The following is a 26,311-nucleotide window of genomic DNA, read 5'->3' as shown; positions in this document are numbered from 1 at the left end:
AAATTTGGGGCAGGGAGAAGAAAAAGAGTTTGAATTTACACCCCATCTTTCTGTTCATAACAGAGCCCTTTGGGGATTGGGCGGTATAGAAATCCGATAGATAGATAGATAGATAGATAGATAGATAGATAGATAGATAGATAGATAGATAGATAGATAGATAGATAGATAGATAGATAGATAGATAGATAGATAGATAGATAGATAGATAGATAGATAGATAGATAGATAGATAGATAGATAGATAGATAGATAGATAGATAGATAGATAGATAGATAGATAGATAGATAGATAGATAGGAGACTCAAGGTGGCTTACAAGCTCCTTTCCCTTCCCCTCCCTACAACAGACACCTTGAGAGGTAGGTGGGACTGAGACTGTGCTGAGAGAACTGTGACTTCTTGATGATTCTAGTCTAGGAATTTCCCCTAACATCGGTGGAAAAGACCACAGGGACAAGGGACAATTTCTAGTGCATCACTATGGAGACAATTGTTTCTGCTACTCGTCAGCTTCTGAAAAAAGGGAGATCGGTGCTAGGGGTGAATCTCCACTTCTCATGTCTAACCACTGAGAATAAGTACTGTAAATTGGGGTGCTGTGTGGTTTCCGGGCTGTATGGCTGTGTTCTAGCAGCATTCTCTCCTGAAGTTTCGCCTGCATCTGTGGCTGGCATCTTCAGAAGATCCTCTGAAGATGCCAGCCACAGATGCAGGTGAAACGTCTGGAGAGAATGCTGCTAGAACACGGCCATACAGCCCGGAAACCACACATGGGGGGGGAGGGGGTTGGGGGGGGGGGGGGTGGGTGGGGGGTGGGGTCGGGGGGGGGGGGGGGGGGGGGGTGGGGGGGGGGGGGGGTGGGGGAGATAGATAGATAGATAGATAGATAGATAGATAGATAGATAACTTTGACCTCCTGTGTGCTTCTGCAGGGATGCCCTCCTTGTGATTCAGTGGAACATCCGAGCTTTCATGGGCGTGAAGAACTGGCCGTGGATGAAGCTGTATTTCAAGATCAAGCCACTGCTAAAGAGTGCAGAGACTGAGAAGGAAATGCAGGTGAGACTCCTCGTGAGGAGGCAAGGCAGAGACCGAGAACATAAACACAAACACATGAAGCTGCCTTATACCGAATCAGACTCTTAGTCTATCAAAGTCAGTATTCAGGCTGGCAGCTGCTGTCTAGTCTTAGGTAGAGGTCTTTCACATAATTTGATTTTGGGGGGTGGGGGGGGGGGGGGGGGGGGCGGGGGGGGGGCGGGGGGGGGGGGGGGGGGGGGGGTGGGTGGATGGGGGCAGGGGGGGGGGGGGGAGGGGGGGGGGGGGGATGGAAGATGGGGGGGGGGGGGGGGGGGGGGGGGGGGGGGGGGGGGGGGGGGGGGTGGGGGGGGGTGGGGGTGGGGGGGGTGGGGGGGGGGGGGGGGGGGGGTGGGGGGGGGGGGGGGGGTGGGGGGGGGGGGGGGGGGGGGTGGGGGGTGGGGGGGGGGAAGAGGGGGAGGGGGGGGGGGGGTGGGAGGGGTGGGGGGCGGGGGGGGGGGGGGGTGGGGGGGGGGGGGGGGGGGGGGGGGGAGGTTGGGGGGGGGCGGGATGGGGGGGGGGGGGGGTGGGGGGGGGGGGGGGTGGGGGGGGGGGGGGGTGGGGGGGGGGGGGGGTGGGGGGGGGGGGGGGTGGGGGGGGGGGGGGGTGGGGGGGGGGGGGGGTGGGGGGGGGGGGGGGTGGGGGGGGGGGGGGGTGGGGGGGGGGGGGGGTGGGGGGGGGGGGGGGTGGGGGGGGGGGGGGGTGGGGGGGGGGGGGGGTGGGGGGGGGGGGGGGTGGGGGGGGGGGGGGGTGGGGGGGGGGGGGGGTGGGGGGGGGGGGGGGTGGGGGGGGGGGGGGGTGGGGGGGGGGGGGGGTGGGGGGGGGGGGGGGTGGGGGGGGGGGGGGGTGGGGGGGGGGGGGGGTGGGGGGGGGGGGGGGTGGGGGGGGGGGGGGGTGGGGGGGGGGGGGGGTGGGGGGGGGGGGGGGTGGGGGGGGGGGGGGGTGGGGGGGGGGGGGGGTGGGGGGGGGGGGGGGTGGGGGGGGGGGGGGGTGGGGGGGGGGGGGGGTGGGGGGGGGGGGGGGTGGGGGGGGGGGGGGGTGGGGGGGGGGGGGGGTGGGGGGGGGGGGGGGTGGGGGGGGGGGGGGGTGGGGGGGGGGGGGGGTGGGGGGGGGGGGGGGTGGGGGGGGGGGGGGGTGGGGGGGGGGGGGGGTGGGGGGGGGGGGGGGTGGGGGGGGGGGGGGGTGGGGGGGGGGGGGGGTGGGGGGGGGGGGGGGTGGGGGGGGGGGGGGGTGGGGGGGGGGGGGGGTGGGGGGGGGGGGGGGTGGGGGGGGGGGGGGGTGGGGGGGGGGGGGGGTGGGGGGGGGGGGGGGTGGGGGGGGGGGGGGGTGGGGGGGGGGGGGGGTGGGGGGGGGGGGGGGTGGGGGGGGGGGGGGGTGGGGGGGGGGGGGGGTGGGGGGGGGGGGGGGTGGGGGGGGGGGGGGGTGGGGGGGGGGGGGGGTGGGGGGGGGGGGGGGTGGGGGGGGGGGGGGGTGGGGGGGGGGGGGGGTGGGGGGGGGGGGGGGTGGGGGGGGGGGGGGGTGGGGGGGGGGGGGGGTGGGGGGGGGGGGGGGTGGGGGGGGGGGGGGGTGGGGGGGGGGGGGGGTGGGGGGGGGGGGGGGTGGGGGGGGGGGGGGGTGGGGGGGGGGGGGGGTGGGGGGGGGGGGGGGTGGGGGGGGGGGGGGGTGGGGGGGGGGGGGGGTGGGGGGGGGGGGGGGTGGGGGGGGGGGGGGGTGGGGGGGGGGGGGGGTGGGGGGGGGGGGGGGTGGGGGGGGGGGGGGGTGGGGGGGGGGGGGGGTGGGGGGGGGGGGGGGTGGGGGGGGGGGGGGGTGGGGGGGGGGGGGGGTGGGGGGGGGGGGGGGTGGGGGGGGGGGGGGGTGGGGGGGGGGGGGGGTGGGGGGGGGGGGGGGTGGGGGGGGGGGGGGGTGGGGGGGGGGGGGGGTGGGGGGGGGGGGGGGTGGGGGGGGGGGGGGGTGGGGGGGGGGGGGGGTGGGGGGGGGGGGGGGTGGGGGGGGGGGGGGGTGGGGGGGGGGGGGGGTGGGGGGGGGGGGGGGTGGGGGGGGGGGGGGGTGGGGGGGGGGGGGGGTGGGGGGGGGGGGGGGTGGGGGGGGGGGGGGGTGGGGGGGGGGGGGGGTGGGGGGGGGGGGGGGTGGGGGGGGGGGGGGGTGGGGGGGGGGGGGGGTGGGGGGGGGGGGGGGTGGGGGGGGGGGGGGGTGGGGGGGGGGGGGGGTGGGGGGGGGGGGGGGTGGGGGGGGGGGGGGGTGGGGGGGGGGGGGGGTGGGGGGGGGGGGGGGTGGGGGGGGGGGGGGGTGGGGGGGGGGGGGGGTGGGGGGGGGGGGGGGTGGGGGGGGGGGGGGGTGGGGGGGGGGGGGGGTGGGGGGGGGGGGGGGTGGGGGGGGGGGGGGGTGGGGGGGGGGGGGGGTGGGGGGGGGGGGGGGTGGGGGGGGGGGGGGGTGGGGGGGGGGGGGGGTGGGGGGGGGGGGGGGTGGGGGGGGGGGGGGGTGGGGGGGGGGGGGGGTGGGGGGGGGGGGGGGTGGGGGGGGGGGGGGGTGGGGGGGGGGGGGGGTGGGGGGGGGGGGGGGTGGGGGGGGGGGGGGGTGGGGGGGGGGGGGGGTGGGGGGGGGGGGGGGTGGGGGGGGGGGGGGGTGGGGGGGGGGGGGGGTGGGGGGGGGGGGGGGTGGGGGGGGGGGGGGGTGGGGGGGGGGGGGGGTGGGGGGGGGGGGGGGTGGGGGGGGGGGGGGGTGGGGGGGGGGGGGGGTGGGGGGGGGGGGGGGTGGGGGGGGGGGGGGGTGGGGGGGGGGGGGGGTGGGGGGGGGGGGGGGTGGGGGGGGGGGGGGGTGGGGGGGGGGGGGGGTGGGGGGGGGGGGGGGTGGGGGGGGGGGGGGGTGGGGGGGGGGGGGGGTGGGGGGGGGGGGGGGTGGGGGGGGGGGGGGGTGGGGGGGGGGGGGGGTGGGGGGGGGGGGGGGTGGGGGGGGGGGGGGGTGGGGGGGGGGGGGGGTGGGGGGGGGGGGGGGTGGGGGGGGGGGGGGGTGGGGGGGGGGGGGGGTGGGGGGGGGGGGGGGTGGGGGGGGGGGGGGGTGGGGGGGGGGGGGGGTGGGGGGGGGGGGGGGTGGGGGGGGGGGGGGGTGGGGGGGGGGGGGGGTGGGGGGGGGGGGGGGTGGGGGGGGGGGGGGGTGGGGGGGGGGGGGGGTGGGGGGGGGGGGGGGTGGGGGGGGGGGGGGGTGGGGGGGGGGGGGGGTGGGGGGGGGGGGGGGTGGGGGGGGGGGGGGGTGGGGGGGGGGGGGGGTGGGGGGGGGGGGGGGTGGGGGGGGGGGGGGGTGGGGGGGGGGGGGGGTGGGGGGGGGGGGGGGTGGGGGGGGGGGGGGGTGGGGGGGGGGGGGGGTGGGGGGGGGGGGGGGTGGGGGGGGGGGGGGGTGGGGGGGGGGGGGGGTGGGGGGGGGGGGGGGTGGGGGGGGGGGGGGGTGGGGGGGGGGGGGGGTGGGGGGGGGGGGGGGTGGGGGGGGGGGGGGGTGGGGGGGGGGGGGGGTGGGGGGGGGGGGGGGTGGGGGGGGGGGGGGGTGGGGGGGGGGGGGGGTGGGGGGGGGGGGGGGTGGGGGGGGGGGGGGGTGGGGGGGGGGGGGGGTGGGGGGGGGGGGGGGTGGGGGGGGGGGGGGGTGGGGGGGGGGGGGGGTGGGGGGGGGGGGGGGTGGGGGGGGGGGGGGGTGGGGGGGGGGGGGGGTGGGGGGGGGGGGGGGTGGGGGGGGGGGGGGGTGGGGGGGGGGGGGGGTGGGGGGGGGGGGGGGTGGGGGGGGGGGGGGGTGGGGGGGGGGGGGGGTGGGGGGGGGGGGGGGTGGGGGGGGGGGGGGGTGGGGGGGGGGGGGGGTGGGGGGGGGGGGGGGTGGGGGGGGGGGGGGGTGGGGGGGGGGGGGGGTGGGGGGGGGGGGGGGTGGGGGGGGGGGGGGGTGGGGGGGGGGGGGGGTGGGGGGGGGGGGGGGTGGGGGGGGGGGGGGGTGGGGGGGGGGGGGGGTGGGGGGGGGGGGGGGTGGGGGGGGGGGGGGGTGGGGGGGGGGGGGGGTGGGGGGGGGGGGGGGTGGGGGGGGGGGGGGGTGGGGGGGGGGGGGGGTGGGGGGGGGGGGGGGTGGGGGGGGGGGGGGGTGGGGGGGGGGGGGGGTGGGGGGGGGGGGGGGTGGGGGGGGGGGGGGGTGGGGGGGGGGGGGGGTGGGGGGGGGGGGGGGTGGGGGGGGGGGGGGGTGGGGGGGGGGGGGGGTGGGGGGGGGGGGGGGTGGGGGGGGGGGGGGGTGGGGGGGGGGGGGGGTGGGGGGGGGGGGGGGTGGGGGGGGGGGGGGGTGGGGGGGGGGGGGGGTGGGGGGGGGGGGGGGTGGGGGGGGGGGGGGGTGGGGGGGGGGGGGGGTGGGGGGGGGGGGGGGTGGGGGGGGGGGGGGGTGGGGGGGGGGGGGGGTGGGGGGGGGGGGGGGTGGGGGGGGGGGGGGGTGGGGGGGGGGGGGGGTGGGGGGGGGGGGGGGTGGGGGGGGGGGGGGGTGGGGGGGGGGGGGGGTGGGGGGGGGGGGGGGTGGGGGGGGGGGGGGGTGGGGGGGGGGGGGGGTGGGGGGGGGGGGGGGTGGGGGGGGGGGGGGGTGGGGGGGGGGGGGGGTGGGGGGGGGGGGGGGTGGGGGGGGGGGGGGGTGGGGGGGGGGGGGGGTGGGGGGGGGGGGGGGTGGGGGGGGGGGGGGGTGGGGGGGGGGGGGGGTGGGGGGGGGGGGGGGTGGGGGGGGGGGGGGGTGGGGGGGGGGGGGGGTGGGGGGGGGGGGGGGTGGGGGGGGGGGGGGGTGGGGGGGGGGGGGGGTGGGGGGGGGGGGGGGTGGGGGGGGGGGGGGGTGGGGGGGGGGGGGGGTGGGGGGGGGGGGGGGTGGGGGGGGGGGGGGGTGGGGGGGGGGGGGGGTGGGGGGGGGGGGGGGTGGGGGGGGGGGGGGGTGGGGGGGGGGGGGGGTGGGGGGGGGGGGGGGTGGGGGGGGGGGGGGGTGGGGGGGGGGGGGGGTGGGGGGGGGGGGGGGTGGGGGGGGGGGGGGGTGGGGGGGGGGGGGGGTGGGGGGGGGGGGGGGTGGGGGGGGGGGGGGGTGGGGGGGGGGGGGGGTGGGGGGGGGGGGGGGTGGGGGGGGGGGGGGGTGGGGGGGGGGGGGGGTGGGGGGGGGGGGGGGTGGGGGGGGGGGGGGGTGGGGGGGGGGGGGGGTGGGGGGGGGGGGGGGTGGGGGGGGGGGGGGGTGGGGGGGGGGGGGGGTGGGGGGGGGGGGGGGTGGGGGGGGGGGGGGGTGGGGGGGGGGGGGGGTGGGGGGGGGGGGGGGTGGGGGGGGGGGGGGGTGGGGGGGGGGGGGGGTGGGGGGGGGGGGGGGTGGGGGGGGGGGGGGGTGGGGGGGGGGGGGGGTGGGGGGGGGGGGGGGTGGGGGGGGGGGGGGGTGGGGGGGGGGGGGGGTGGGGGGGGGGGGGGGTGGGGGGGGGGGGGGGTGGGGGGGGGGGGGGGTGGGGGGGGGGGGGGGTGGGGGGGGGGGGGGGTGGGGGGGGGGGGGGGTGGGGGGGGGGGGGGGTGGGGGGGGGGGGGGGTGGGGGGGGGGGGGGGTGGGGGGGGGGGGGGGTGGGGGGGGGGGGGGGTGGGGGGGGGGGGGGGTGGGGGGGGGGGGGGGTGGGGGGGGGGGGGGGTGGGGGGGGGGGGGGGTGGGGGGGGGGGGGGGTGGGGGGGGGGGGGGGTGGGGGGGGGGGGGGGTGGGGGGGGGGGGGGGTGGGGGGGGGGGGGGGTGGGGGGGGGGGGGGGTGGGGGGGGGGGGGGGTGGGGGGGGGGGGGGGTGGGGGGGGGGGGGGGTGGGGGGGGGGGGGGGTGGGGGGGGGGGGGGGTGGGGGGGGGGGGGGGTGGGGGGGGGGGGGGGTGGGGGGGGGGGGGGGTGGGGGGGGGGGGGGGTGGGGGGGGGGGGGGGTGGGGGGGGGGGGGGGTGGGGGGGGGGGGGGGTGGGGGGGGGGGGGGGTGGGGGGGGGGGGGGGTGGGGGGGGGGGGGGGTGGGGGGGGGGGGGGGTGGGGGGGGGGGGGGGTGGGGGGGGGGGGGGGTGGGGGGGGGGGGGGGTGGGGGGGGGGGGGGGTGGGGGGGGGGGGGGGTGGGGGGGGGGGGGGGTGGGGGGGGGGGGGGGTGGGGGGGGGGGGGGGTGGGGGGGGGGGGGGGTGGGGGGGGGGGGGGGTGGGGGGGGGGGGGGGTGGGGGGGGGGGGGGGTGGGGGGGGGGGGGGGTGGGGGGGGGGGGGGGTGGGGGGGGGGGGGGGTGGGGGGGGGGGGGGGTGGGGGGGGGGGGGGGTGGGGGGGGGGGGGGGTGGGGGGGGGGGGGGGTGGGGGGGGGGGGGGGTGGGGGGGGGGGGGGGTGGGGGGGGGGGGGGGTGGGGGGGGGGGGGGGTGGGGGGGGGGGGGGGTGGGGGGGGGGGGGGGTGGGGGGGGGGGGGGGTGGGGGGGGGGGGGGGTGGGGGGGGGGGGGGGTGGGGGGGGGGGGGGGTGGGGGGGGGGGGGGGTGGGGGGGGGGGGGGGTGGGGGGGGGGGGGGGTGGGGGGGGGGGGGGGTGGGGGGGGGGGGGGGTGGGGGGGGGGGGGGGTGGGGGGGGGGGGGGGTGGGGGGGGGGGGGGGTGGGGGGGGGGGGGGGTGGGGGGGGGGGGGGGTGGGGGGGGGGGGGGGTGGGGGGGGGGGGGGGTGGGGGGGGGGGGGGGTGGGGGGGGGGGGGGGTGGGGGGGGGGGGGGGTGGGGGGGGGGGGGGGTGGGGGGGGGGGGGGGTGGGGGGGGGGGGGGGTGGGGGGGGGGGGGGGTGGGGGGGGGGGGGGGTGGGGGGGGGGGGGGGTGGGGGGGGGGGGGGGTGGGGGGGGGGGGGGGTGGGGGGGGGGGGGGGTGGGGGGGGGGGGGGGTGGGGGGGGGGGGGGGTGGGGGGGGGGGGGGGTGGGGGGGGGGGGGGGTGGGGGGGGGGGGGGGTGGGGGGGGGGGGGGGTGGGGGGGGGGGGGGGTGGGGGGGGGGGGGGGTGGGGGGGGGGGGGGGTGGGGGGGGGGGGGGGTGGGGGGGGGGGGGGGTGGGGGGGGGGGGGGGTGGGGGGGGGGGGGGGTGGGGGGGGGGGGGGGTGGGGGGGGGGGGGGGTGGGGGGGGGGGGGGGTGGGGGGGGGGGGGGGTGGGGGGGGGGGGGGGTGGGGGGGGGGGGGGGTGGGGGGGGGGGGGGGTGGGGGGGGGGGGGGGTGGGGGGGGGGGGGGGTGGGGGGGGGGGGGGGTGGGGGGGGGGGGGGGTGGGGGGGGGGGGGGGTGGGGGGGGGGGGGGGTGGGGGGGGGGGGGGGTGGGGGGGGGGGGGGGTGGGGGGGGGGGGGGGTGGGGGGGGGGGGGGGTGGGGGGGGGGGGGGGTGGGGGGGGGGGGGGGTGGGGGGGGGGGGGGGTGGGGGGGGGGGGGGGTGGGGGGGGGGGGGGGTGGGGGGGGGGGGGGGTGGGGGGGGGGGGGGGTGGGGGGGGGGGGGGGTGGGGGGGGGGGGGGGTGGGGGGGGGGGGGGGTGGGGGGGGGGGGGGGTGGGGGGGGGGGGGGGTGGGGGGGGGGGGGGGTGGGGGGGGGGGGGGGTGGGGGGGGGGGGGGGTGGGGGGGGGGGGGGGTGGGGGGGGGGGGGGGTGGGGGGGGGGGGGGGTGGGGGGGGGGGGGGGTGGGGGGGGGGGGGGGTGGGGGGGGGGGGGGGTGGGGGGGGGGGGGGGTGGGGGGGGGGGGGGGTGGGGGGGGGGGGGGGTGGGGGGGGGGGGGGGTGGGGGGGGGGGGGGGTGGGGGGGGGGGGGGGTGGGGGGGGGGGGGGGTGGGGGGGGGGGGGGGTGGGGGGGGGGGGGGGTGGGGGGGGGGGGGGGTGGGGGGGGGGGGGGGTGGGGGGGGGGGGGGGTGGGGGGGGGGGGGGGTGGGGGGGGGGGGGGGTGGGGGGGGGGGGGGGTGGGGGGGGGGGGGGGTGGGGGGGGGGGGGGGTGGGGGGGGGGGGGGGTGGGGGGGGGGGGGGGTGGGGGGGGGGGGGGGTGGGGGGGGGGGGGGGTGGGGGGGGGGGGGGGTGGGGGGGGGGGGGGGTGGGGGGGGGGGGGGGTGGGGGGGGGGGGGGGTGGGGGGGGGGGGGGGTGGGGGGGGGGGGGGGTGGGGGGGGGGGGGGGTGGGGGGGGGGGGGGGTGGGGGGGGGGGGGGGTGGGGGGGGGGGGGGGTGGGGGGGGGGGGGGGTGGGGGGGGGGGGGGGTGGGGGGGGGGGGGGGTGGGGGGGGGGGGGGGTGGGGGGGGGGGGGGGTGGGGGGGGGGGGGGGTGGGGGGGGGGGGGGGTGGGGGGGGGGGGGGGTGGGGGGGGGGGGGGGTGGGGGGGGGGGGGGGTGGGGGGGGGGGGGGGTGGGGGGGGGGGGGGGTGGGGGGGGGGGGGGGTGGGGGGGGGGGGGGGTGGGGGGGGGGGGGGGTGGGGGGGGGGGGGGGTGGGGGGGGGGGGGGGTGGGGGGGGGGGGGGGTGGGGGGGGGGGGGGGTGGGGGGGGGGGGGGGTGGGGGGGGGGGGGGGTGGGGGGGGGGGGGGGTGGGGGGGGGGGGGGGTGGGGGGGGGGGGGGGTGGGGGGGGGGGGGGGTGGGGGGGGGGGGGGGTGGGGGGGGGGGGGGGTGGGGGGGGGGGGGGGTGGGGGGGGGGGGGGGTGGGGGGGGGGGGGGGTGGGGGGGGGGGGGGGTGGGGGGGGGGGGGGGTGGGGGGGGGGGGGGGTGGGGGGGGGGGGGGGTGGGGGGGGGGGGGGGTGGGGGGGGGGGGGGGTGGGGGGGGGGGGGGGTGGGGGGGGGGGGGGGTGGGGGGGGGGGGGGGTGGGGGGGGGGGGGGGTGGGGGGGGGGGGGGGTGGGGGGGGGGGGGGGTGGGGGGGGGGGGGGGTGGGGGGGGGGGGGGGTGGGGGGGGGGGGGGGTGGGGGGGGGGGGGGGTGGGGGGGGGGGGGGGTGGGGGGGGGGGGGGGTGGGGGGGGGGGGGGGTGGGGGGGGGGGGGGGTGGGGGGGGGGGGGGGTGGGGGGGGGGGGGGGTGGGGGGGGGGGGGGGTGGGGGGGGGGGGGGGTGGGGGGGGGGGGGGGTGGGGGGGGGGGGGGGTGGGGGGGGGGGGGGGTGGGGGGGGGGGGGGGTGGGGGGGGGGGGGGGTGGGGGGGGGGGGGGGTGGGGGGGGGGGGGGGTGGGGGGGGGGGGGGGTGGGGGGGGGGGGGGGTGGGGGGGGGGGGGGGTGGGGGGGGGGGGGGGTGGGGGGGGGGGGGGGTGGGGGGGGGGGGGGGTGGGGGGGGGGGGGGGTGGGGGGGGGGGGGGGTGGGGGGGGGGGGGGGTGGGGGGGGGGGGGGGTGGGGGGGGGGGGGGGTGGGGGGGGGGGGGGGTGGGGGGGGGGGGGGGTGGGGGGGGGGGGGGGTGGGGGGGGGGGGGGGTGGGGGGGGGGGGGGGTGGGGGGGGGGGGGGGTGGGGGGGGGGGGGGGTGGGGGGGGGGGGGGGTGGGGGGGGGGGGGGGTGGGGGGGGGGGGGGGTGGGGGGGGGGGGGGGTGGGGGGGGGGGGGGGTGGGGGGGGGGGGGGGTGGGGGGGGGGGGGGGTGGGGGGGGGGGGGGGTGGGGGGGGGGGGGGGTGGGGGGGGGGGGGGGTGGGGGGGGGGGGGGGTGGGGGGGGGGGGGGGTGGGGGGGGGGGGGGGTGGGGGGGGGGGGGGGTGGGGGGGGGGGGGGGTGGGGGGGGGGGGGGGTGGGGGGGGGGGGGGGTGGGGGGGGGGGGGGGTGGGGGGGGGGGGGGGTGGGGGGGGGGGGGGGTGGGGGGGGGGGGGGGTGGGGGGGGGGGGGGGTGGGGGGGGGGGGGGGTGGGGGGGGGGGGGGGTGGGGGGGGGGGGGGGTGGGGGGGGGGGGGGGTGGGGGGGGGGGGGGGTGGGGGGGGGGGGGGGTGGGGGGGGGGGGGGGTGGGGGGGGGGGGGGGTGGGGGGGGGGGGGGGTGGGGGGGGGGGGGGGTGGGGGGGGGGGGGGGTGGGGGGGGGGGGGGGTGGGGGGGGGGGGGGGTGGGGGGGGGGGGGGGTGGGGGGGGGGGGGGGTGGGGGGGGGGGGGGGTGGGGGGGGGGGGGGGTGGGGGGGGGGGGGGGTGGGGGGGGGGGGGGGTGGGGGGGGGGGGGGGTGGGGGGGGGGGGGGGTGGGGGGGGGGGGGGGTGGGGGGGGGGGGGGGTGGGGGGGGGGGGGGGTGGGGGGGGGGGGGGGTGGGGGGGGGGGGGGGTGGGGGGGGGGGGGGGTGGGGGGGGGGGGGGGTGGGGGGGGGGGGGGGTGGGGGGGGGGGGGGGTGGGGGGGGGGGGGGGTGGGGGGGGGGGGGGGTGGGGGGGGGGGGGGGTGGGGGGGGGGGGGGGTGGGGGGGGGGGGGGGTGGGGGGGGGGGGGGGTGGGGGGGGGGGGGGGTGGGGGGGGGGGGGGGTGGGGGGGGGGGGGGGTGGGGGGGGGGGGGGGTGGGGGGGGGGGGGGGTGGGGGGGGGGGGGGGTGGGGGGGGGGGGGGGTGGGGGGGGGGGGGGGTGGGGGGGGGGGGGGGTGGGGGGGGGGGGGGGTGGGGGGGGGGGGGGGTGGGGGGGGGGGGGGGTGGGGGGGGGGGGGGGTGGGGGGGGGGGGGGGTGGGGGGGGGGGGGGGTGGGGGGGGGGGGGGGTGGGGGGGGGGGGGGGTGGGGGGGGGGGGGGGTGGGGGGGGGGGGGGGTGGGGGGGGGGGGGGGTGGGGGGGGGGGGGGGTGGGGGGGGGGGGGGGTGGGGGGGGGGGGGGGTGGGGGGGGGGGGGGGTGGGGGGGGGGGGGGGTGGGGGGGGGGGGGGGTGGGGGGGGGGGGGGGTGGGGGGGGGGGGGGGTGGGGGGGGGGGGGGGTGGGGGGGGGGGGGGGTGGGGGGGGGGGGGGGTGGGGGGGGGGGGGGGTGGGGGGGGGGGGGGGTGGGGGGGGGGGGGGGTGGGGGGGGGGGGGGGTGGGGGGGGGGGGGGGTGGGGGGGGGGGGGGGTGGGGGGGGGGGGGGGTGGGGGGGGGGGGGGGTGGGGGGGGGGGGGGGTGGGGGGGGGGGGGGGTGGGGGGGGGGGGGGGTGGGGGGGGGGGGGGGTGGGGGGGGGGGGGGGTGGGGGGGGGGGGGGGTGGGGGGGGGGGGGGGTGGGGGGGGGGGGGGGTGGGGGGGGGGGGGGGTGGGGGGGGGGGGGGGTGGGGGGGGGGGGGGGTGGGGGGGGGGGGGGGTGGGGGGGGGGGGGGGTGGGGGGGGGGGGGGGTGGGGGGGGGGGGGGGTGGGGGGGGGGGGGGGTGGGGGGGGGGGGGGGTGGGGGGGGGGGGGGGTGGGGGGGGGGGGGGGTGGGGGGGGGGGGGGGTGGGGGGGGGGGGGGGTGGGGGGGGGGGGGGGTGGGGGGGGGGGGGGGTGGGGGGGGGGGGGGGTGGGGGGGGGGGGGGGTGGGGGGGGGGGGGGGTGGGGGGGGGGGGGGGTGGGGGGGGGGGGGGGTGGGGGGGGGGGGGGGTGGGGGGGGGGGGGGGTGGGGGGGGGGGGGGGTGGGGGGGGGGGGGGGTGGGGGGGGGGGGGGGTGGGGGGGGGGGGGGGTGGGGGGGGGGGGGGGTGGGGGGGGGGGGGGGTGGGGGGGGGGGGGGGTGGGGGGGGGGGGGGGTGGGGGGGGGGGGGGGTGGGGGGGGGGGGGGGTGGGGGGGGGGGGGGGTGGGGGGGGGGGGGGGTGGGGGGGGGGGGGGGTGGGGGGGGGGGGGGGTGGGGGGGGGGGGGGGTGGGGGGGGGGGGGGGTGGGGGGGGGGGGGGGTGGGGGGGGGGGGGGGTGGGGGGGGGGGGGGGTGGGGGGGGGGGGGGGTGGGGGGGGGGGGGGGTGGGGGGGGGGGGGGGTGGGGGGGGGGGGGGGTGGGGGGGGGGGGGGGTGGGGGGGGGGGGGGGTGGGGGGGGGGGGGGGTGGGGGGGGGGGGGGGTGGGGGGGGGGGGGGGTGGGGGGGGGGGGGGGTGGGGGGGGGGGGGGGTGGGGGGGGGGGGGGGTGGGGGGGGGGGGGGGTGGGGGGGGGGGGGGGTGGGGGGGGGGGGGGGTGGGGGGGGGGGGGGGTGGGGGGGGGGGGGGGTGGGGGGGGGGGGGGGTGGGGGGGGGGGGGGGTGGGGGGGGGGGGGGGTGGGGGGGGGGGGGGGTGGGGGGGGGGGGGGGTGGGGGGGGGGGGGGGTGGGGGGGGGGGGGGGTGGGGGGGGGGGGGGGTGGGGGGGGGGGGGGGTGGGGGGGGGGGGGGGTGGGGGGGGGGGGGGGTGGGGGGGGGGGGGGGTGGGGGGGGGGGGGGGTGGGGGGGGGGGGGGGTGGGGGGGGGGGGGGGTGGGGGGGGGGGGGGGTGGGGGGGGGGGGGGGTGGGGGGGGGGGGGGGTGGGGGGGGGGGGGGGTGGGGGGGGGGGGGGGTGGGGGGGGGGGGGGGTGGGGGGGGGGGGGGGTGGGGGGGGGGGGGGGTGGGGGGGGGGGGGGGTGGGGGGGGGGGGGGGTGGGGGGGGGGGGGGGTGGGGGGGGGGGGGGGTGGGGGGGGGGGGGGGTGGGGGGGGGGGGGGGTGGGGGGGGGGGGGGGTGGGGGGGGGGGGGGGTGGGGGGGGGGGGGGGTGGGGGGGGGGGGGGGTGGGGGGGGGGGGGGGTGGGGGGGGGGGGGGGTGGGGGGGGGGGGGGGTGGGGGGGGGGGGGGGTGGGGGGGGGGGGGGGTGGGGGGGGGGGGGGGTGGGGGGGGGGGGGGGTGGGGGGGGGGGGGGGTGGGGGGGGGGGGGGGTGGGGGGGGGGGGGGGTGGGGGGGGGGGGGGGTGGGGGGGGGGGGGGGTGGGGGGGGGGGGGGGTGGGGGGGGGGGGGGGTGGGGGGGGGGGGGGGTGGGGGGGGGGGGGGGTGGGGGGGGGGGGGGGTGGGGGGGGGGGGGGGTGGGGGGGGGGGGGGGTGGGGGGGGGGGGGGGTGGGGGGGGGGGGGGGTGGGGGGGGGGGGGGGTGGGGGGGGGGGGGGGTGGGGGGGGGGGGGGGTGGGGGGGGGGGGGGGTGGGGGGGGGGGGGGGTGGGGGGGGGGGGGGGTGGGGGGGGGGGGGGGTGGGGGGGGGGGGGGGTGGGGGGGGGGGGGGGTGGGGGGGGGGGGGGGTGGGGGGGGGGGGGGGTGGGGGGGGGGGGGGGTGGGGGGGGGGGGGGGTGGGGGGGGGGGGGGGTGGGGGGGGGGGGGGGTGGGGGGGGGGGGGGGTGGGGGGGGGGGGGGGTGGGGGGGGGGGGGGGTGGGGGGGGGGGGGGGTGGGGGGGGGGGGGGGTGGGGGGGGGGGGGGGTGGGGGGGGGGGGGGGTGGGGGGGGGGGGGGGTGGGGGGGGGGGGGGGTGGGGGGGGGGGGGGGTGGGGGGGGGGGGGGGTGGGGGGGGGGGGGGGTGGGGGGGGGGGGGGGTGGGGGGGGGGGGGGGTGGGGGGGGGGGGGGGTGGGGGGGGGGGGGGGTGGGGGGGGGGGGGGGTGGGGGGGGGGGGGGGTGGGGGGGGGGGGGGGTGGGGGGGGGGGGGGGTGGGGGGGGGGGGGGGTGGGGGGGGGGGGGGGTGGGGGGGGGGGGGGGTGGGGGGGGGGGGGGGTGGGGGGGGGGGGGGGTGGGGGGGGGGGGGGGTGGGGGGGGGGGGGGGTGGGGGGGGGGGGGGGTGGGGGGGGGGGGGGGTGGGGGGGGGGGGGGGTGGGGGGGGGGGGGGGTGGGGGGGGGGGGGGGTGGGGGGGGGGGGGGGTGGGGGGGGGGGGGGGTGGGGGGGGGGGGGGGTGGGGGGGGGGGGGGGTGGGGGGGGGGGGGGGTGGGGGGGGGGGGGGGTGGGGGGGGGGGGGGGTGGGGGGGGGGGGGGGTGGGGGGGGGGGGGGGTGGGGGGGGGGGGGGGTGGGGGGGGGGGGGGGTGGGGGGGGGGGGGGGTGGGGGGGGGGGGGGGTGGGGGGGGGGGGGGGTGGGGGGGGGGGGGGGTGGGGGGGGGGGGGGGTGGGGGGGGGGGGGGGTGGGGGGGGGGGGGGGTGGGGGGGGGGGGGGGTGGGGGGGGGGGGGGGTGGGGGGGGGGGGGGGTGGGGGGGGGGGGGGGTGGGGGGGGGGGGGGGTGGGGGGGGGGGGGGGTGGGGGGGGGGGGGGGTGGGGGGGGGGGGGGGTGGGGGGGGGGGGGGGTGGGGGGGGGGGGGGGTGGGGGGGGGGGGGGGTGGGGGGGGGGGGGGGTGGGGGGGGGGGGGGGTGGGGGGGGGGGGGGGTGGGGGGGGGGGGGGGTGGGGGGGGGGGGGGGTGGGGGGGGGGGGGGGTGGGGGGGGGGGGGGGTGGGGGGGGGGGGGGGTGGGGGGGGGGGGGGGTGGGGGGGGGGGGGGGTGGGGGGGGGGGGGGGTGGGGGGGGGGGGGGGTGGGGGGGGGGGGGGGTGGGGGGGGGGGGGGGTGGGGGGGGGGGGGGGTGGGGGGGGGGGGGGGTGGGGGGGGGGGGGGGTGGGGGGGGGGGGGGGTGGGGGGGGGGGGGGGTGGGGGGGGGGGGGGGTGGGGGGGGGGGGGGGTGGGGGGGGGGGGGGGTGGGGGGGGGGGGGGGTGGGGGGGGGGGGGGGTGGGGGGGGGGGGGGGTGGGGGGGGGGGGGGGTGGGGGGGGGGGGGGGTGGGGGGGGGGGGGGGTGGGGGGGGGGGGGGGTGGGGGGGGGGGGGGGTGGGGGGGGGGGGGGGTGGGGGGGGGGGGGGGTGGGGGGGGGGGGGGGTGGGGGGGGGGGGGGGTGGGGGGGGGGGGGGGTGGGGGGGGGGGGGGGTGGGGGGGGGGGGGGGTGGGGGGGGGGGGGGGTGGGGGGGGGGGGGGGTGGGGGGGGGGGGGGGTGGGGGGGGGGGGGGGTGGGGGGGGGGGGGGGTGGGGGGGGGGGGGGGTGGGGGGGGGGGGGGGTGGGGGGGGGGGGGGGTGGGGGGGGGGGGGGGTGGGGGGGGGGGGGGGTGGGGGGGGGGGGGGGTGGGGGGGGGGGGGGGTGGGGGGGGGGGGGGGTGGGGGGGGGGGGGGGTGGGGGGGGGGGGGGGTGGGGGGGGGGGGGGGTGGGGGGGGGGGGGGGTGGGGGGGGGGGGGGGTGGGGGGGGGGGGGGGTGGGGGGGGGGGGGGGTGGGGGGGGGGGGGGGTGGGGGGGGGGGGGGGTGGGGGGGGGGGGGGGTGGGGGGGGGGGGGGGTGGGGGGGGGGGGGGGTGGGGGGGGGGGGACGGAGGGTGAGGGGGGGGGGGGGGGTAGCTAGATTAAGATAGCATAGTGACTCTATCTACCTACCTTTCTATCTAGAATGGAGTTCACTAATAAATACTCTTTTTATTAGATAAGAAACTATAACTGACTCCGACTTTCTTTTGTGTAAGCTTGCCGCACATTGGGATTCATCACGCACACGCACGCACACGAGGTAAGGGCTTCTGCTGTGTTCTAGCCACCCGTGCCGCTCTGCTAACTACGATAAAGAGATAATCTCCAACTACCAGGAGCTCTTATCCCAACACACATGACTGAGATGGCCTACAGTATAGAATCTGTTATGGTAAATGTTGAATCACAAGTGACTGTTTCTTTGGTTTAAAAATCTTCAGTGTGTGAACATGGGTCATATGCCCCCTCTATCCCCCCGTAGATACACCATTGCTCAGAATTACAGGAATTTCAGTGGCTTGGATGATCCAGTCACTCTCTTCTGGCAAATGAAATCTTTTGGAAGCTTCTAAGTGAAAAGTCTTCTGAAAGCGTCCTCTGGAGTAACAAGGCTTTCTCTGATAGTTGAAGCCTCCTCAGTTAGTACTAAATACAGGTATTTCAAGGACTATTCATTTGACAGTATCTTTATTTATTGGTAGTTCGTAGAGCAGTTATATATTTCTGGAGATGGTATTTCACAATTATATTTAGCTGATGCAAGTTTCTTCTGCCCACCCCAGTTCCTTCTTCTATAAATGAACCAGAGGAAAGCAGACATTTTCCATTAAATTTTCAAAAGAGAACATCAATTTAGCAGGAATTAATAGGGTTTTGCAAAGCTAAAGCTCTCAAGTTTGATTCTGCCTCAACTAATGTTAACAATATTTTAAAGAAAACTAATACTGTCTGAAAGAATGCCAATCATCCAATTCACTCTGCTGTTGGCTATCTGTGGTGGATTCCACACCACGTAAATATCACACTGGTAGGATGTGATAAAAAGGTTTGGGGGAGACGTTCATGCAGCTCTTTCCCCCAAAGCAACTTCAACCTGTTTTATTTCTCTCAACCTGGACTACCATGGGTGGTTTAGTCTTAAAAGACCGACGTGAAAGTTTTTAAAATCTTCTGCATAGCAATATTCAACATTCAAAGATGTTAGTAGGGTTGTATATTCCTCCGCCATAGAACTCAATATGTCGGACCTTGTTCGTTGTAGAATGCTCTGCCTGGGTCCAAGTGCCCACCTAGCCCTGCTTCCCCATCCCATCGTTTTGAAAGTAAAAATACATCTTGGCATTCAATTTAATTATACAAAGTACCATGCTCAATAATGCACAGCATACCAGTAATGGTATTGACAAAGCATGTAAAAATGAATGATAATTCTCGTATTCGTTCGGGACTATATTCTAATGCAGAAGCATACAATTTTCTCAATGGTTGCACCTCAGTTGACTGTGCTAACATCTTTTTTTGGAGACAGAGTATAATAAGTTCCCAGTTTCTTTACTGGATTTTGCTGTGAGGCACATTTTCCATTCAGATTATGATTTGTTTCTTACTCATATTTTAGGAAGGGATATACCAAGGAACAGTACATCTTATTGAGTCATTTCTTGGCACAGATTGAATGGAGTGTCAGGTTATCCTTTTTCGGGTTTTTGGCTCTTGCACGCGACGTGGAGCCTGTTTAGGTAGAGACAGCCAACTTGTTCAGCAGCAAAAGAGCCACGCTGAGAACACATCATCTTTGGGTGGATGGCAGTGAATTTTGCTATTCTGTTCCTGTTTGACAACAATTAAGTTAATTTGTATAAAGGTGGGTGGGTGCCAAACCTTTGGTGGCAGGCGAGTCGCATTCTTACCATCTGGGATGCCCGCGGTTGTCTGTGACAAGCCTGTATATCTCACAATTATGAGTCACTAACCCAGATTGTGGCACATGCTTTGCAAGTATTGGTGTAATATCTGCTGGGCCGTACTGGTTCCTTCTGGTTTTTCAATTGCTAGAGAACTAGTGTTGTGCAGTTACTGAACACACCATGGTATTGTGTTACGAGTGAAGGACTCTAAACTGGAGAGCAGGGTTTGATTCCCCCCTCCTCCACATGAGTGGAAGACTCTGATCTGATGAACTGGGTTTGTTTCCCCGCTCCTCCACATGAATCCTGCTGGGTGACCTCAGGCCAGTCACAGTTCTCTCTGAACTCTCTCAGCCCCACCTACCTCACAAGGTGTATGTTGTGGGGAGAGGAAGGGAAGGAGTTTAGGAATAAGAGGGGAAGTCCTCCTATGGATTAAAAACTGGTTGAGAAACAGGAAACAAAGAGTGGGTGTAAATGGGAAGTTCTCACACTGGAGAGATGTCGGGAGTGGTGTCCCCCAAGGATCCATTTTGGGACCAGTGCTCTTTAACCTATTCATAAATGACCTGGAAGTAGGGGTGGGTAGCGTGGTGGCCAAGTTTGCAGATGATACCAAATTATGTAGGGTGGTGAGAACCACAAAGGATTGCGAAGAGCTCCAAGCGGACCTTGATAAATTAGGTGAGTGGGCTCAGAAATGGCAAATGCAGTTCAATGTAGCAAAATGTAAAGTGATGCACATAAGGGCAAAAAATCCAAACTTCACATACACGCTACATACACGCGGGACCTTGGTGAATTCCGCAGGGCCTGTAAGACCGAGTTGTTCCACCGGGCCTTTGGAGTGTCCAGTCACTGAGTGGCGCCCCCTTCCCCTCCCCCTCTCCTTCCTCCCCTGCTCTTTTGCACATACCATCTGATGCACTTTACCACCTTATTATCCTCCCAGAGAGGAACCTGACCTCTCCCTTTCTTTTTACTGCGGTGATTGAATTGGTCATAATAGGGCACCTATTATGATATTAACCGCTGTTTTTAAGTAGCTTTTAATGGATTTTAGTATTATATTGTTGTTATCGATTTAATTAATTGTATATGTGAATGTTGTGCACCGCCCAGAGCCCCCAGGGGATGGGGCGGTTTATAAATCGAAACAATAAATAAAATAAATAAATACAGGGGTCAGTGCTGTCAGTCACAGACCAGGAAAGGGATTTAGGCGTCTTAGTTGATAGATCCATGGGAATGTCAACTCAATGCATGGCAGCTGTGAAAAAGGCAAACTCTATGCTGGGGATCATTAGAAAAGGAATTGATAATAAAACTGCAAAGATTGTCATGCCCTTATATAAAGCAGTGGTGCGACCGCACTTGGAGTACTGTGTCCAGTTCTGGTCGCCGCATCTCAAAAAGGATATTGAGGAGATAGAAAAAGTGCAGAGAAGGGCAACAAGGATGATTGAGGGACTGGAGCACCTTCCCTATGAGGAGAGGCTGCAGCGTTTGGGACTCTTTAGTTTGGAGAGGAGGCAGCTGAGGGGGGATATGATTGAAGTCTATAAAATTATTCATGGGGTAGAAAATGTTGACAGAGAGAAATTTTTCTCTCTTTCTCACAATACTAGAACCAGGGGCATTCATTGAAAATGCTGGGGGGAAGAATTAGGACTAATAAAAGGAAACACTTCTTCACGCAACGTGTGATTGGTGTTTGGAATATGCTGCCACAGGAGGTGGTGATGGCCACTAACCTGGATAGCTTTAAAAGGGGCTTGGACAGATTTATGGAGGAGAAGTCGATTTATGGCTACCAATCTTGATCCTCCTTGATCTGAGATTGCAAATGCCTTAACAGACCAGGTGATCGGGAGCAACAGCCACAGAAGGCCATTGCTTTCACATCCTGCATGTGAGTTCTCAAAGGCACCTGGTGGGCCACTGCGAGTAGCAGAGAGCTGGACTAGATGGACTTTGGTCTGATCCAGCTGGCTTGTTCTTATGTTCTTATGTTCTTATGAGTTTGTAAGCCACTATGGGATATCAGTCCAAACTCTTTTTCAGCTCTTCTTCACATGAGCTATGAAATTACATGCTATGGGTCCATTCCATGCTATGGGCCATCCTGTGATGAATTCAGTGGACCCTTTTCAGTAAAAATTATCCTGTGTTTCAGGGTTGTTTTAATGATTCTTGATTTTATGTGGGTGGAATGGCCAGTGTGATGTGGAGTGGTTAGAGTGTCAGACTAGAATCTGGGAAAAGCGGGGTCAAATCCCCCCTCTGCCATGGAAGCTTTCTGGGTGACGTTGGGGCTGTCATGCACTCTCAACCTAACCTATCTCTCAATGTTCTTGTGTGGCTAAAATGAAAAGTGAGGAAAACAAATTAAGCTGTTTTGGACTTCCATTTGGGAGAAAGATGAGAATGAGGTGCAAATGAAGTAGAGGAGGAGGAGGAGGAGGAGAAGGAAATGATGAAGAAGAATCGGATTTATATCCCCCCTTTCTTTCCTGTAGGGAGACTCAAAGGGGCTTACAATCTCCTTTTTCTTTCCCCCTCACAACAAGCACTCTGTGAGGTGGATGGGGCTGAGAGAGCTCCAAAGAGCTGTGACTAACCCAAGGTCACCCAGTTGGCGTGTGTTGCACAAGCTCATCTGGTTCACCAGATAAAGCCTCCACAGCTCAAATGGCAGAGTGGGGAATCAAACCCGGTTCTGCAGATTAGAGTGCACCTGCTCTTAACAACTACAGAATGCTGGTTCCGCATGGGCCAAAAACAGCAGTGTGAAAATGGTGAGAAAACAGTGTAAAAGGATTTGAAACAGTGTAAAAGGGTTTATACAGTTTTCACACCGTTTTCACACTGCTGATTTTTGGTCCATGCGGAATCAGCCTCAGTGTGAGCACTTGGGACAGGGGAGTGTTGAATTCTATGAATGCTCAAATATGTATATATTTATTAAAACATTTCTATCCTACCTTTCCCCATGATTCAAGGTGGTTTACAATAATAATTAAACAATTCAACAACACTAGAATCTTAAATTTCCTCCAAATAGGATAACATGCATTAAAAAGCTACATCCTATTACCTCTGGCCCTTTCCCCACTTACCTTTTTCCAAGGGCTGCTGCCCGCAATTCCCAGTGCGCGGCATCCCTGGCGCGCACCCGGGCGTCCCCATGATCCCGCACTCTCGCCGCCCCTCTCGTGGGGAGTGCCGGGGGACCCCGCACTACTCTCCTCAAGTAGCGCGGGGCTTAAGGTAAGTGGGGAAAGGCCCTCTGTTGAATCAAATGGCCTTCCAGTGTCTTTTCAAAGAGGGTCCTCCATATATGCTTTCTTTCTTTATCTAGTTTTTAGCCACACATATTAGCTTTCTTTCTTTGATCAAAATGGAAGAAGGGGGCATTTGCTTACTCCATTTTATGGCCTTATGCAATTCACATACAAAACAGGTCTGAATTTTAATGACTGCCAACATTTGGTATGTTAGTTTGGGGAAAAGGTGACCTCAGTTTTGTCCAAAGAAACCATTAAATATGGTTTATCAAAGGTTTTCATGGCCAGAATCGCCGGTTTAGGGTGGGTTTTCCAGGCTATGTGGTCATGTTGTGGTAAACCATTCAATAAAATTACCTCTTTGGGATCAATCTAAAGTAGCCATGCAATTTGGTAATATTCATTATAAATATTTAGCATTGATACAACTTAGTAGCGTATAGTCATGTAAAATGCGCGAAAGTGGCTTTTTAGTCACCCAAAGGTATCTGGGCTGTGTGTTCGCAGTCATTAGAGGCCAATCAATTTGAGTAATGACTTCTTTTTTGTGTGTGAAAATAAATTAGAGCTGTAAACAAACGGCTGTTCCTGGGGAGATACTTTTTAGATTTTTTTTTAACGCCTGCCATAAAAATCGTAACTTCGACGTGATATTTCCTGAATGACAAGCTGATCATGAAGGTCCCCGAAGGTGAATATTTATTGTCCTATTTAAAGATAAAAGCACCCTATACAGAGTTCAGCTTCCTCAAGGCTATTGATTTTCAATGGACGTAAACGCACTGCCTTAACTCTGTGTTGGGTTATGGCCAAATTCTTTTTCCATTTCGAACCTTTGCTCTTCATCAGAGGGACAATCAATGTATCAATGCCCGTAAATGGTCTTCAGGGGAAAAATATATATTTCAAGTAGCTTGCCTTTAGACCAGGGGTCCCCAAACTTTTTAAACAGGGGGCCAGTTCACTGTCCCTCAGACTGTTGGAGGGCCGGACTAAAAAAAACTATGAACAAATTCCTATGCACAAATGATTGTAAAATGTTTGATTTCACCTTTCAGCCTTTCTGTCATGGTCTATTTTTAGAACAGTGACCAAAGTATGTCAAGTACAGGGTGGCCTCCAAATATTGTTGGGGAGGCTGTGGAATACCTTCCCCTGTAAAAAAAAAAAAGCAGAACTTTCCCAATGAAACATTCCATCTAACCCAGGATCAGGTATCTTCCTGGGTTCTTTCCTCCCTAGCAGCCAGCGAGCGATTCGCCAGCCTGGCTGATGCCAATGGGAGTGAGGCGGAACAGAAAGCCTGAGAGCAACACATGGAGTAGCTGAGAGGGAAGGGCGGAGCAGGTGTTGCCACATGTAAGGTTTCCAACTCTGGGCCAGAAAATTCATGGAGATTTGGGGGTGCCATCATGTAACTGCAATCAACGGCCGTTGGGGCCGGTTCCTCCTCTCCCTCGAGCCCCCACTGCACATGAATGGAGCCATCGCCGCCATGCCTGGCGGGCCGGATAAATGCCTTCAGGGGGCCACATTTGGCCCCCGGGCTGTAGTTTGGGGACCCCTGCTTTAGACAAATGAAGAGATTGAAGTTACAAAACCTGGGGTTGTTGCACTGGACAGCATGACCAAGATCTCAAGGGTTACTTTGGGCATAATCCAGTGGCTTACACAAGACCAGTAGAATTTTGCAAGGGAAGATCATACTTTGGATAATAAACACCCAATATTGCATGACAGTTTAAAAAAAAATATGTTTCAGTAATTTCAACAGTGCTCTGTTGTATAACCTGATGGAGTTCCCGAGTCACATATCTAGAGCTTCCTTCTGGGCAAAATCTGTCTCTACCTCTCTATGACCACTGACCACTTTTGTAAGTGTCCACACGGGTAGATGATGAATGTCTCCTGAGCTGAGACTCTTGGTGCTTGGGCATAAATTACTGCATTTAGGTCACTTTCCTTCATAATTAAACCACAGAGTCCTCTCTTTGCCCTGACGTGGTTGGCCAAGGCTGTCCCAATCTCATTAAATTTTGGAACCTAAGCAGGGTCAGTTCTGGTTAGTACTTGGATGGAAGCCCACCAGGGAAGTTAGGGTTGATAAAAAGAAGGAGGAGGAGGAGGAGTTTGGATTTATATCTCCCCTTTCTCTCCTGCAGGAGACTCAAAGGGGCTTACAATCTCCTTGCCCTTCCCCCCTCACAACAAACACCCTGTGAGGTGGGTGGGGCTGAGAGAGCTCCGGGAAGCTGTGACCAACCCAAGGTCACCCAGGTGGCATGTGTGGGAGTGCACAGGCTAATCTGATAAGCCTCCACAGCTCAGGTGGCAGAGCTGGGAATCAAACCCGGTTCCTTTAGATTAGATACACGAGCTCTTAACCTCCTATGCCACTGCGTAGGTGAAAGCAATGGCAAACCACCTTTGTTCATCAGCCCTCACCTGGATGTCCCAGGCTAGCCCAATCTCATCAGACCTTGGAAACTGCGCAGAGTCAGCCCTGGTTAATTCTTTGATGGGAGACCACCAAGGAAGTCCAGGGTTGCTGTTCAGAGGTAGGCAATGGTAAACCACCTCTGCTCATCTCTTGCCTTGAAAACCCTGGGGGGTCACCATACATCTGCTGAGACTTGATAGAGCTTCCCCTTACCATTACCCTCTCATTGGCTGCATGAATATTGAATGGCCTCAAAGCACTGAACCAACAAGCTACAGTAGGGAAAGAAAACAATTAAGAAATAAGGTAAGGAGAATGTATTGGAGAGAGAATATTGATTTTTTTTAAAGGAAATGTAAGATAACAACACTCTGTTTCAATGAATTACCATTTTTAAATCAACTCCCACTGGAACCAGTAAACAAACACAAAAGACAGCGGCAGGAGGGGGACATGAATAGCTTTATGTATTCTGAAAATCCCTGGAGACTAAATTGTGGCATGACAAATAAACAAGTTGCAGAGCTCTGTAGTGCAGAAAATGTTTTTGTGTAACAGCAGGCATTTGCATAAACTATGTATATTTCCTGTAATGGTAACAACAGGTGAAATACCTCGGCAACGGTAAAATTATTTGCAAACTCGTCAGAGATTTAGTATGCCAATGGTCAGATTTGAGGACCATTTGTCACAACAAATTACCAGTTAGAGCGGGAAGCAATGTGACTTTGCCAGTGCCATGTCACAAGCTGTGGGATCGGCTCAGCCTTCTTGAGCTGACCGAAGATGTAAATGGCGTGAGGCACTCTGCTGTGTTGATTAGCATCACAGTTTCTAGCTGGTCATGAAAATTATAAATGGAGATAAGTTTGCTTCAGACTAATCTGAGCAGATTACAGGATGGAGACTAAACTGTAACGCTCTCCCTCCAACTGTCCGGGCCCTGCGGGACCTTAATGAGTTTTACAGGGCCTGTATGACTGAGCTATTCCGCTGGGCTTTTGGGGAGGCCAGCCGCTGATGCCCCCCCTTTTAACAACTGGGGCCCTGCTGTTTCCCTCTTAGAGGAGTTTTAGTTGTTGGACGCCATCTGTTGTTTGAAATGTTATTTTATGACTGAACGCTGTGTTTTAATGTACACCATTACTAAAATGTATGGTGTTTGTTTATTTATTTATCTGTTGTGAACCGCCCTGAGCCCTCCGGGGGAGGGCAGTCTATAAGTCTAATAATAAATAGATAGATAGATAGATAGATAGATAGATAGATAGATAGATAGATAGATAGATAGATAGATAGATAGATAGATAGATAGATAGATAGATAGATAGATAGATAGATAGATAGATAGATAGATAGATAATGTGTTCTGCCACAGGGGAGTCAGCTATATTATCACAATCCTACAATGAAGTTCTGACCTGATCTGACAGCCCAGGCTAGCCCAATCTCATTGGATCTCAGAAGCTAACCAGAGTTGACTCTGGGTAATATTTGAATGGGAGACCACCAAGGAAGTCCAAAGTTGTAATGAGGAGTCAGGGAATGACAAGCCACATCTGAACGGCTCTTACCTTGAGAACCCTATTGGGTCACCATATGTCAGCTGCAACTTTCCACCACCATATTGAAGTCCCCACCCAGAGACTTAGACTAGAGGAAGAATTTGCTGGTTGAGATCAAAACTCCAACTAGTTCTGTTTTCTCTGGTGGTCAGCCTGATACTTGCAGAAATGTACAATCAGGCCACGAAAGCAACAACCTTTCCCTGTCATTTTCTTGTGGAGTTGAAATGCGCCTCCCACAGATGGAAGATAAATTTTCAGAGTATCCCAAATACGTGGTCACACATGAAGAGGAGGAGGAATTTGGATTTATACCACATCTTTTCTCTCCCGTGAGGAGTCTCAAGGTGGCTTACAAACTCCTTTCCCTTCCTCTCCAAAAGTACCTGTACATATTCTTCCTCCCTAAGGTCAGTGTGAGGCTCCTTTCCAAAAACAGCTGGTCACAGGCAGGATGTGTATGCTCGGATACTTTCTCAAAGATGGTGTGGTGGCATTTATTATCTCTCACTGCTTTGGAAAGAAATCTTTGCTGCTTAATTGAACCCCTGCTCACTCCCCCTCATTATTTATATTGCAAAAAAAGGAGAAAGAGATTAAATATCAAGAGGGAAAGATAAGAGGTTTTTGGATTCATAAGATAAATAAAAAATCAATTTCTCTGTGTTTTTTTTTTAAAAAATACACGATAAATGTGTCGAGGTGAAAAATGTCCTTGGGAGGTACTTGGATTATCTTAATAGGATAAAGACAATTAAAAAGAGTCCTGTTCAGTGATCTAGGCAGATGCCATGGCTGAAAACCCTTCTGATTAATTCTCATTTTAATGCCATTTCTCTGAATTTGTTTACCCATTCGTGCGGAACCTGCGAGCTACTTCGGGGAGATATTTTTGTTAAAAAAAATGTGCCCTGGTTAAAGTGATACTGCTAAAAATCATCAGCTATGAAACCGAGGAGCCCTT

General features: G+C 72.2%; 1 protein-coding gene and 1 long non-coding RNA gene across 2 annotated transcripts in view; both read left to right on the top strand.

Moving 5' to 3' along the window:
• Positions 1–26,311, top strand: part of CDH13 (cadherin 13) — a 714,654-nt gene that overhangs the window by 156,070 nt on the left and 532,273 nt on the right. The window lies entirely within an intron of this gene.
• Positions 938–25,652, top strand: LOC125443470. Its single transcript, XR_007246125.1, has 3 exons — positions 938–1,062; positions 23,905–23,910; positions 25,641–25,652. It is a non-coding gene; the product is annotated as an uncharacterized LOC125443470 (long non-coding RNA).

This window comes from Sphaerodactylus townsendi, linkage group LG14 (assembly GCF_021028975.2).
Source record: "Sphaerodactylus townsendi isolate TG3544 linkage group LG14, MPM_Stown_v2.3, whole genome shotgun sequence".
Taxonomy (NCBI): domain Eukaryota; kingdom Metazoa; phylum Chordata; class Lepidosauria; order Squamata; family Sphaerodactylidae; genus Sphaerodactylus; species Sphaerodactylus townsendi.
This window is presented reverse-complemented; position numbering and strand designations above follow the sequence as displayed.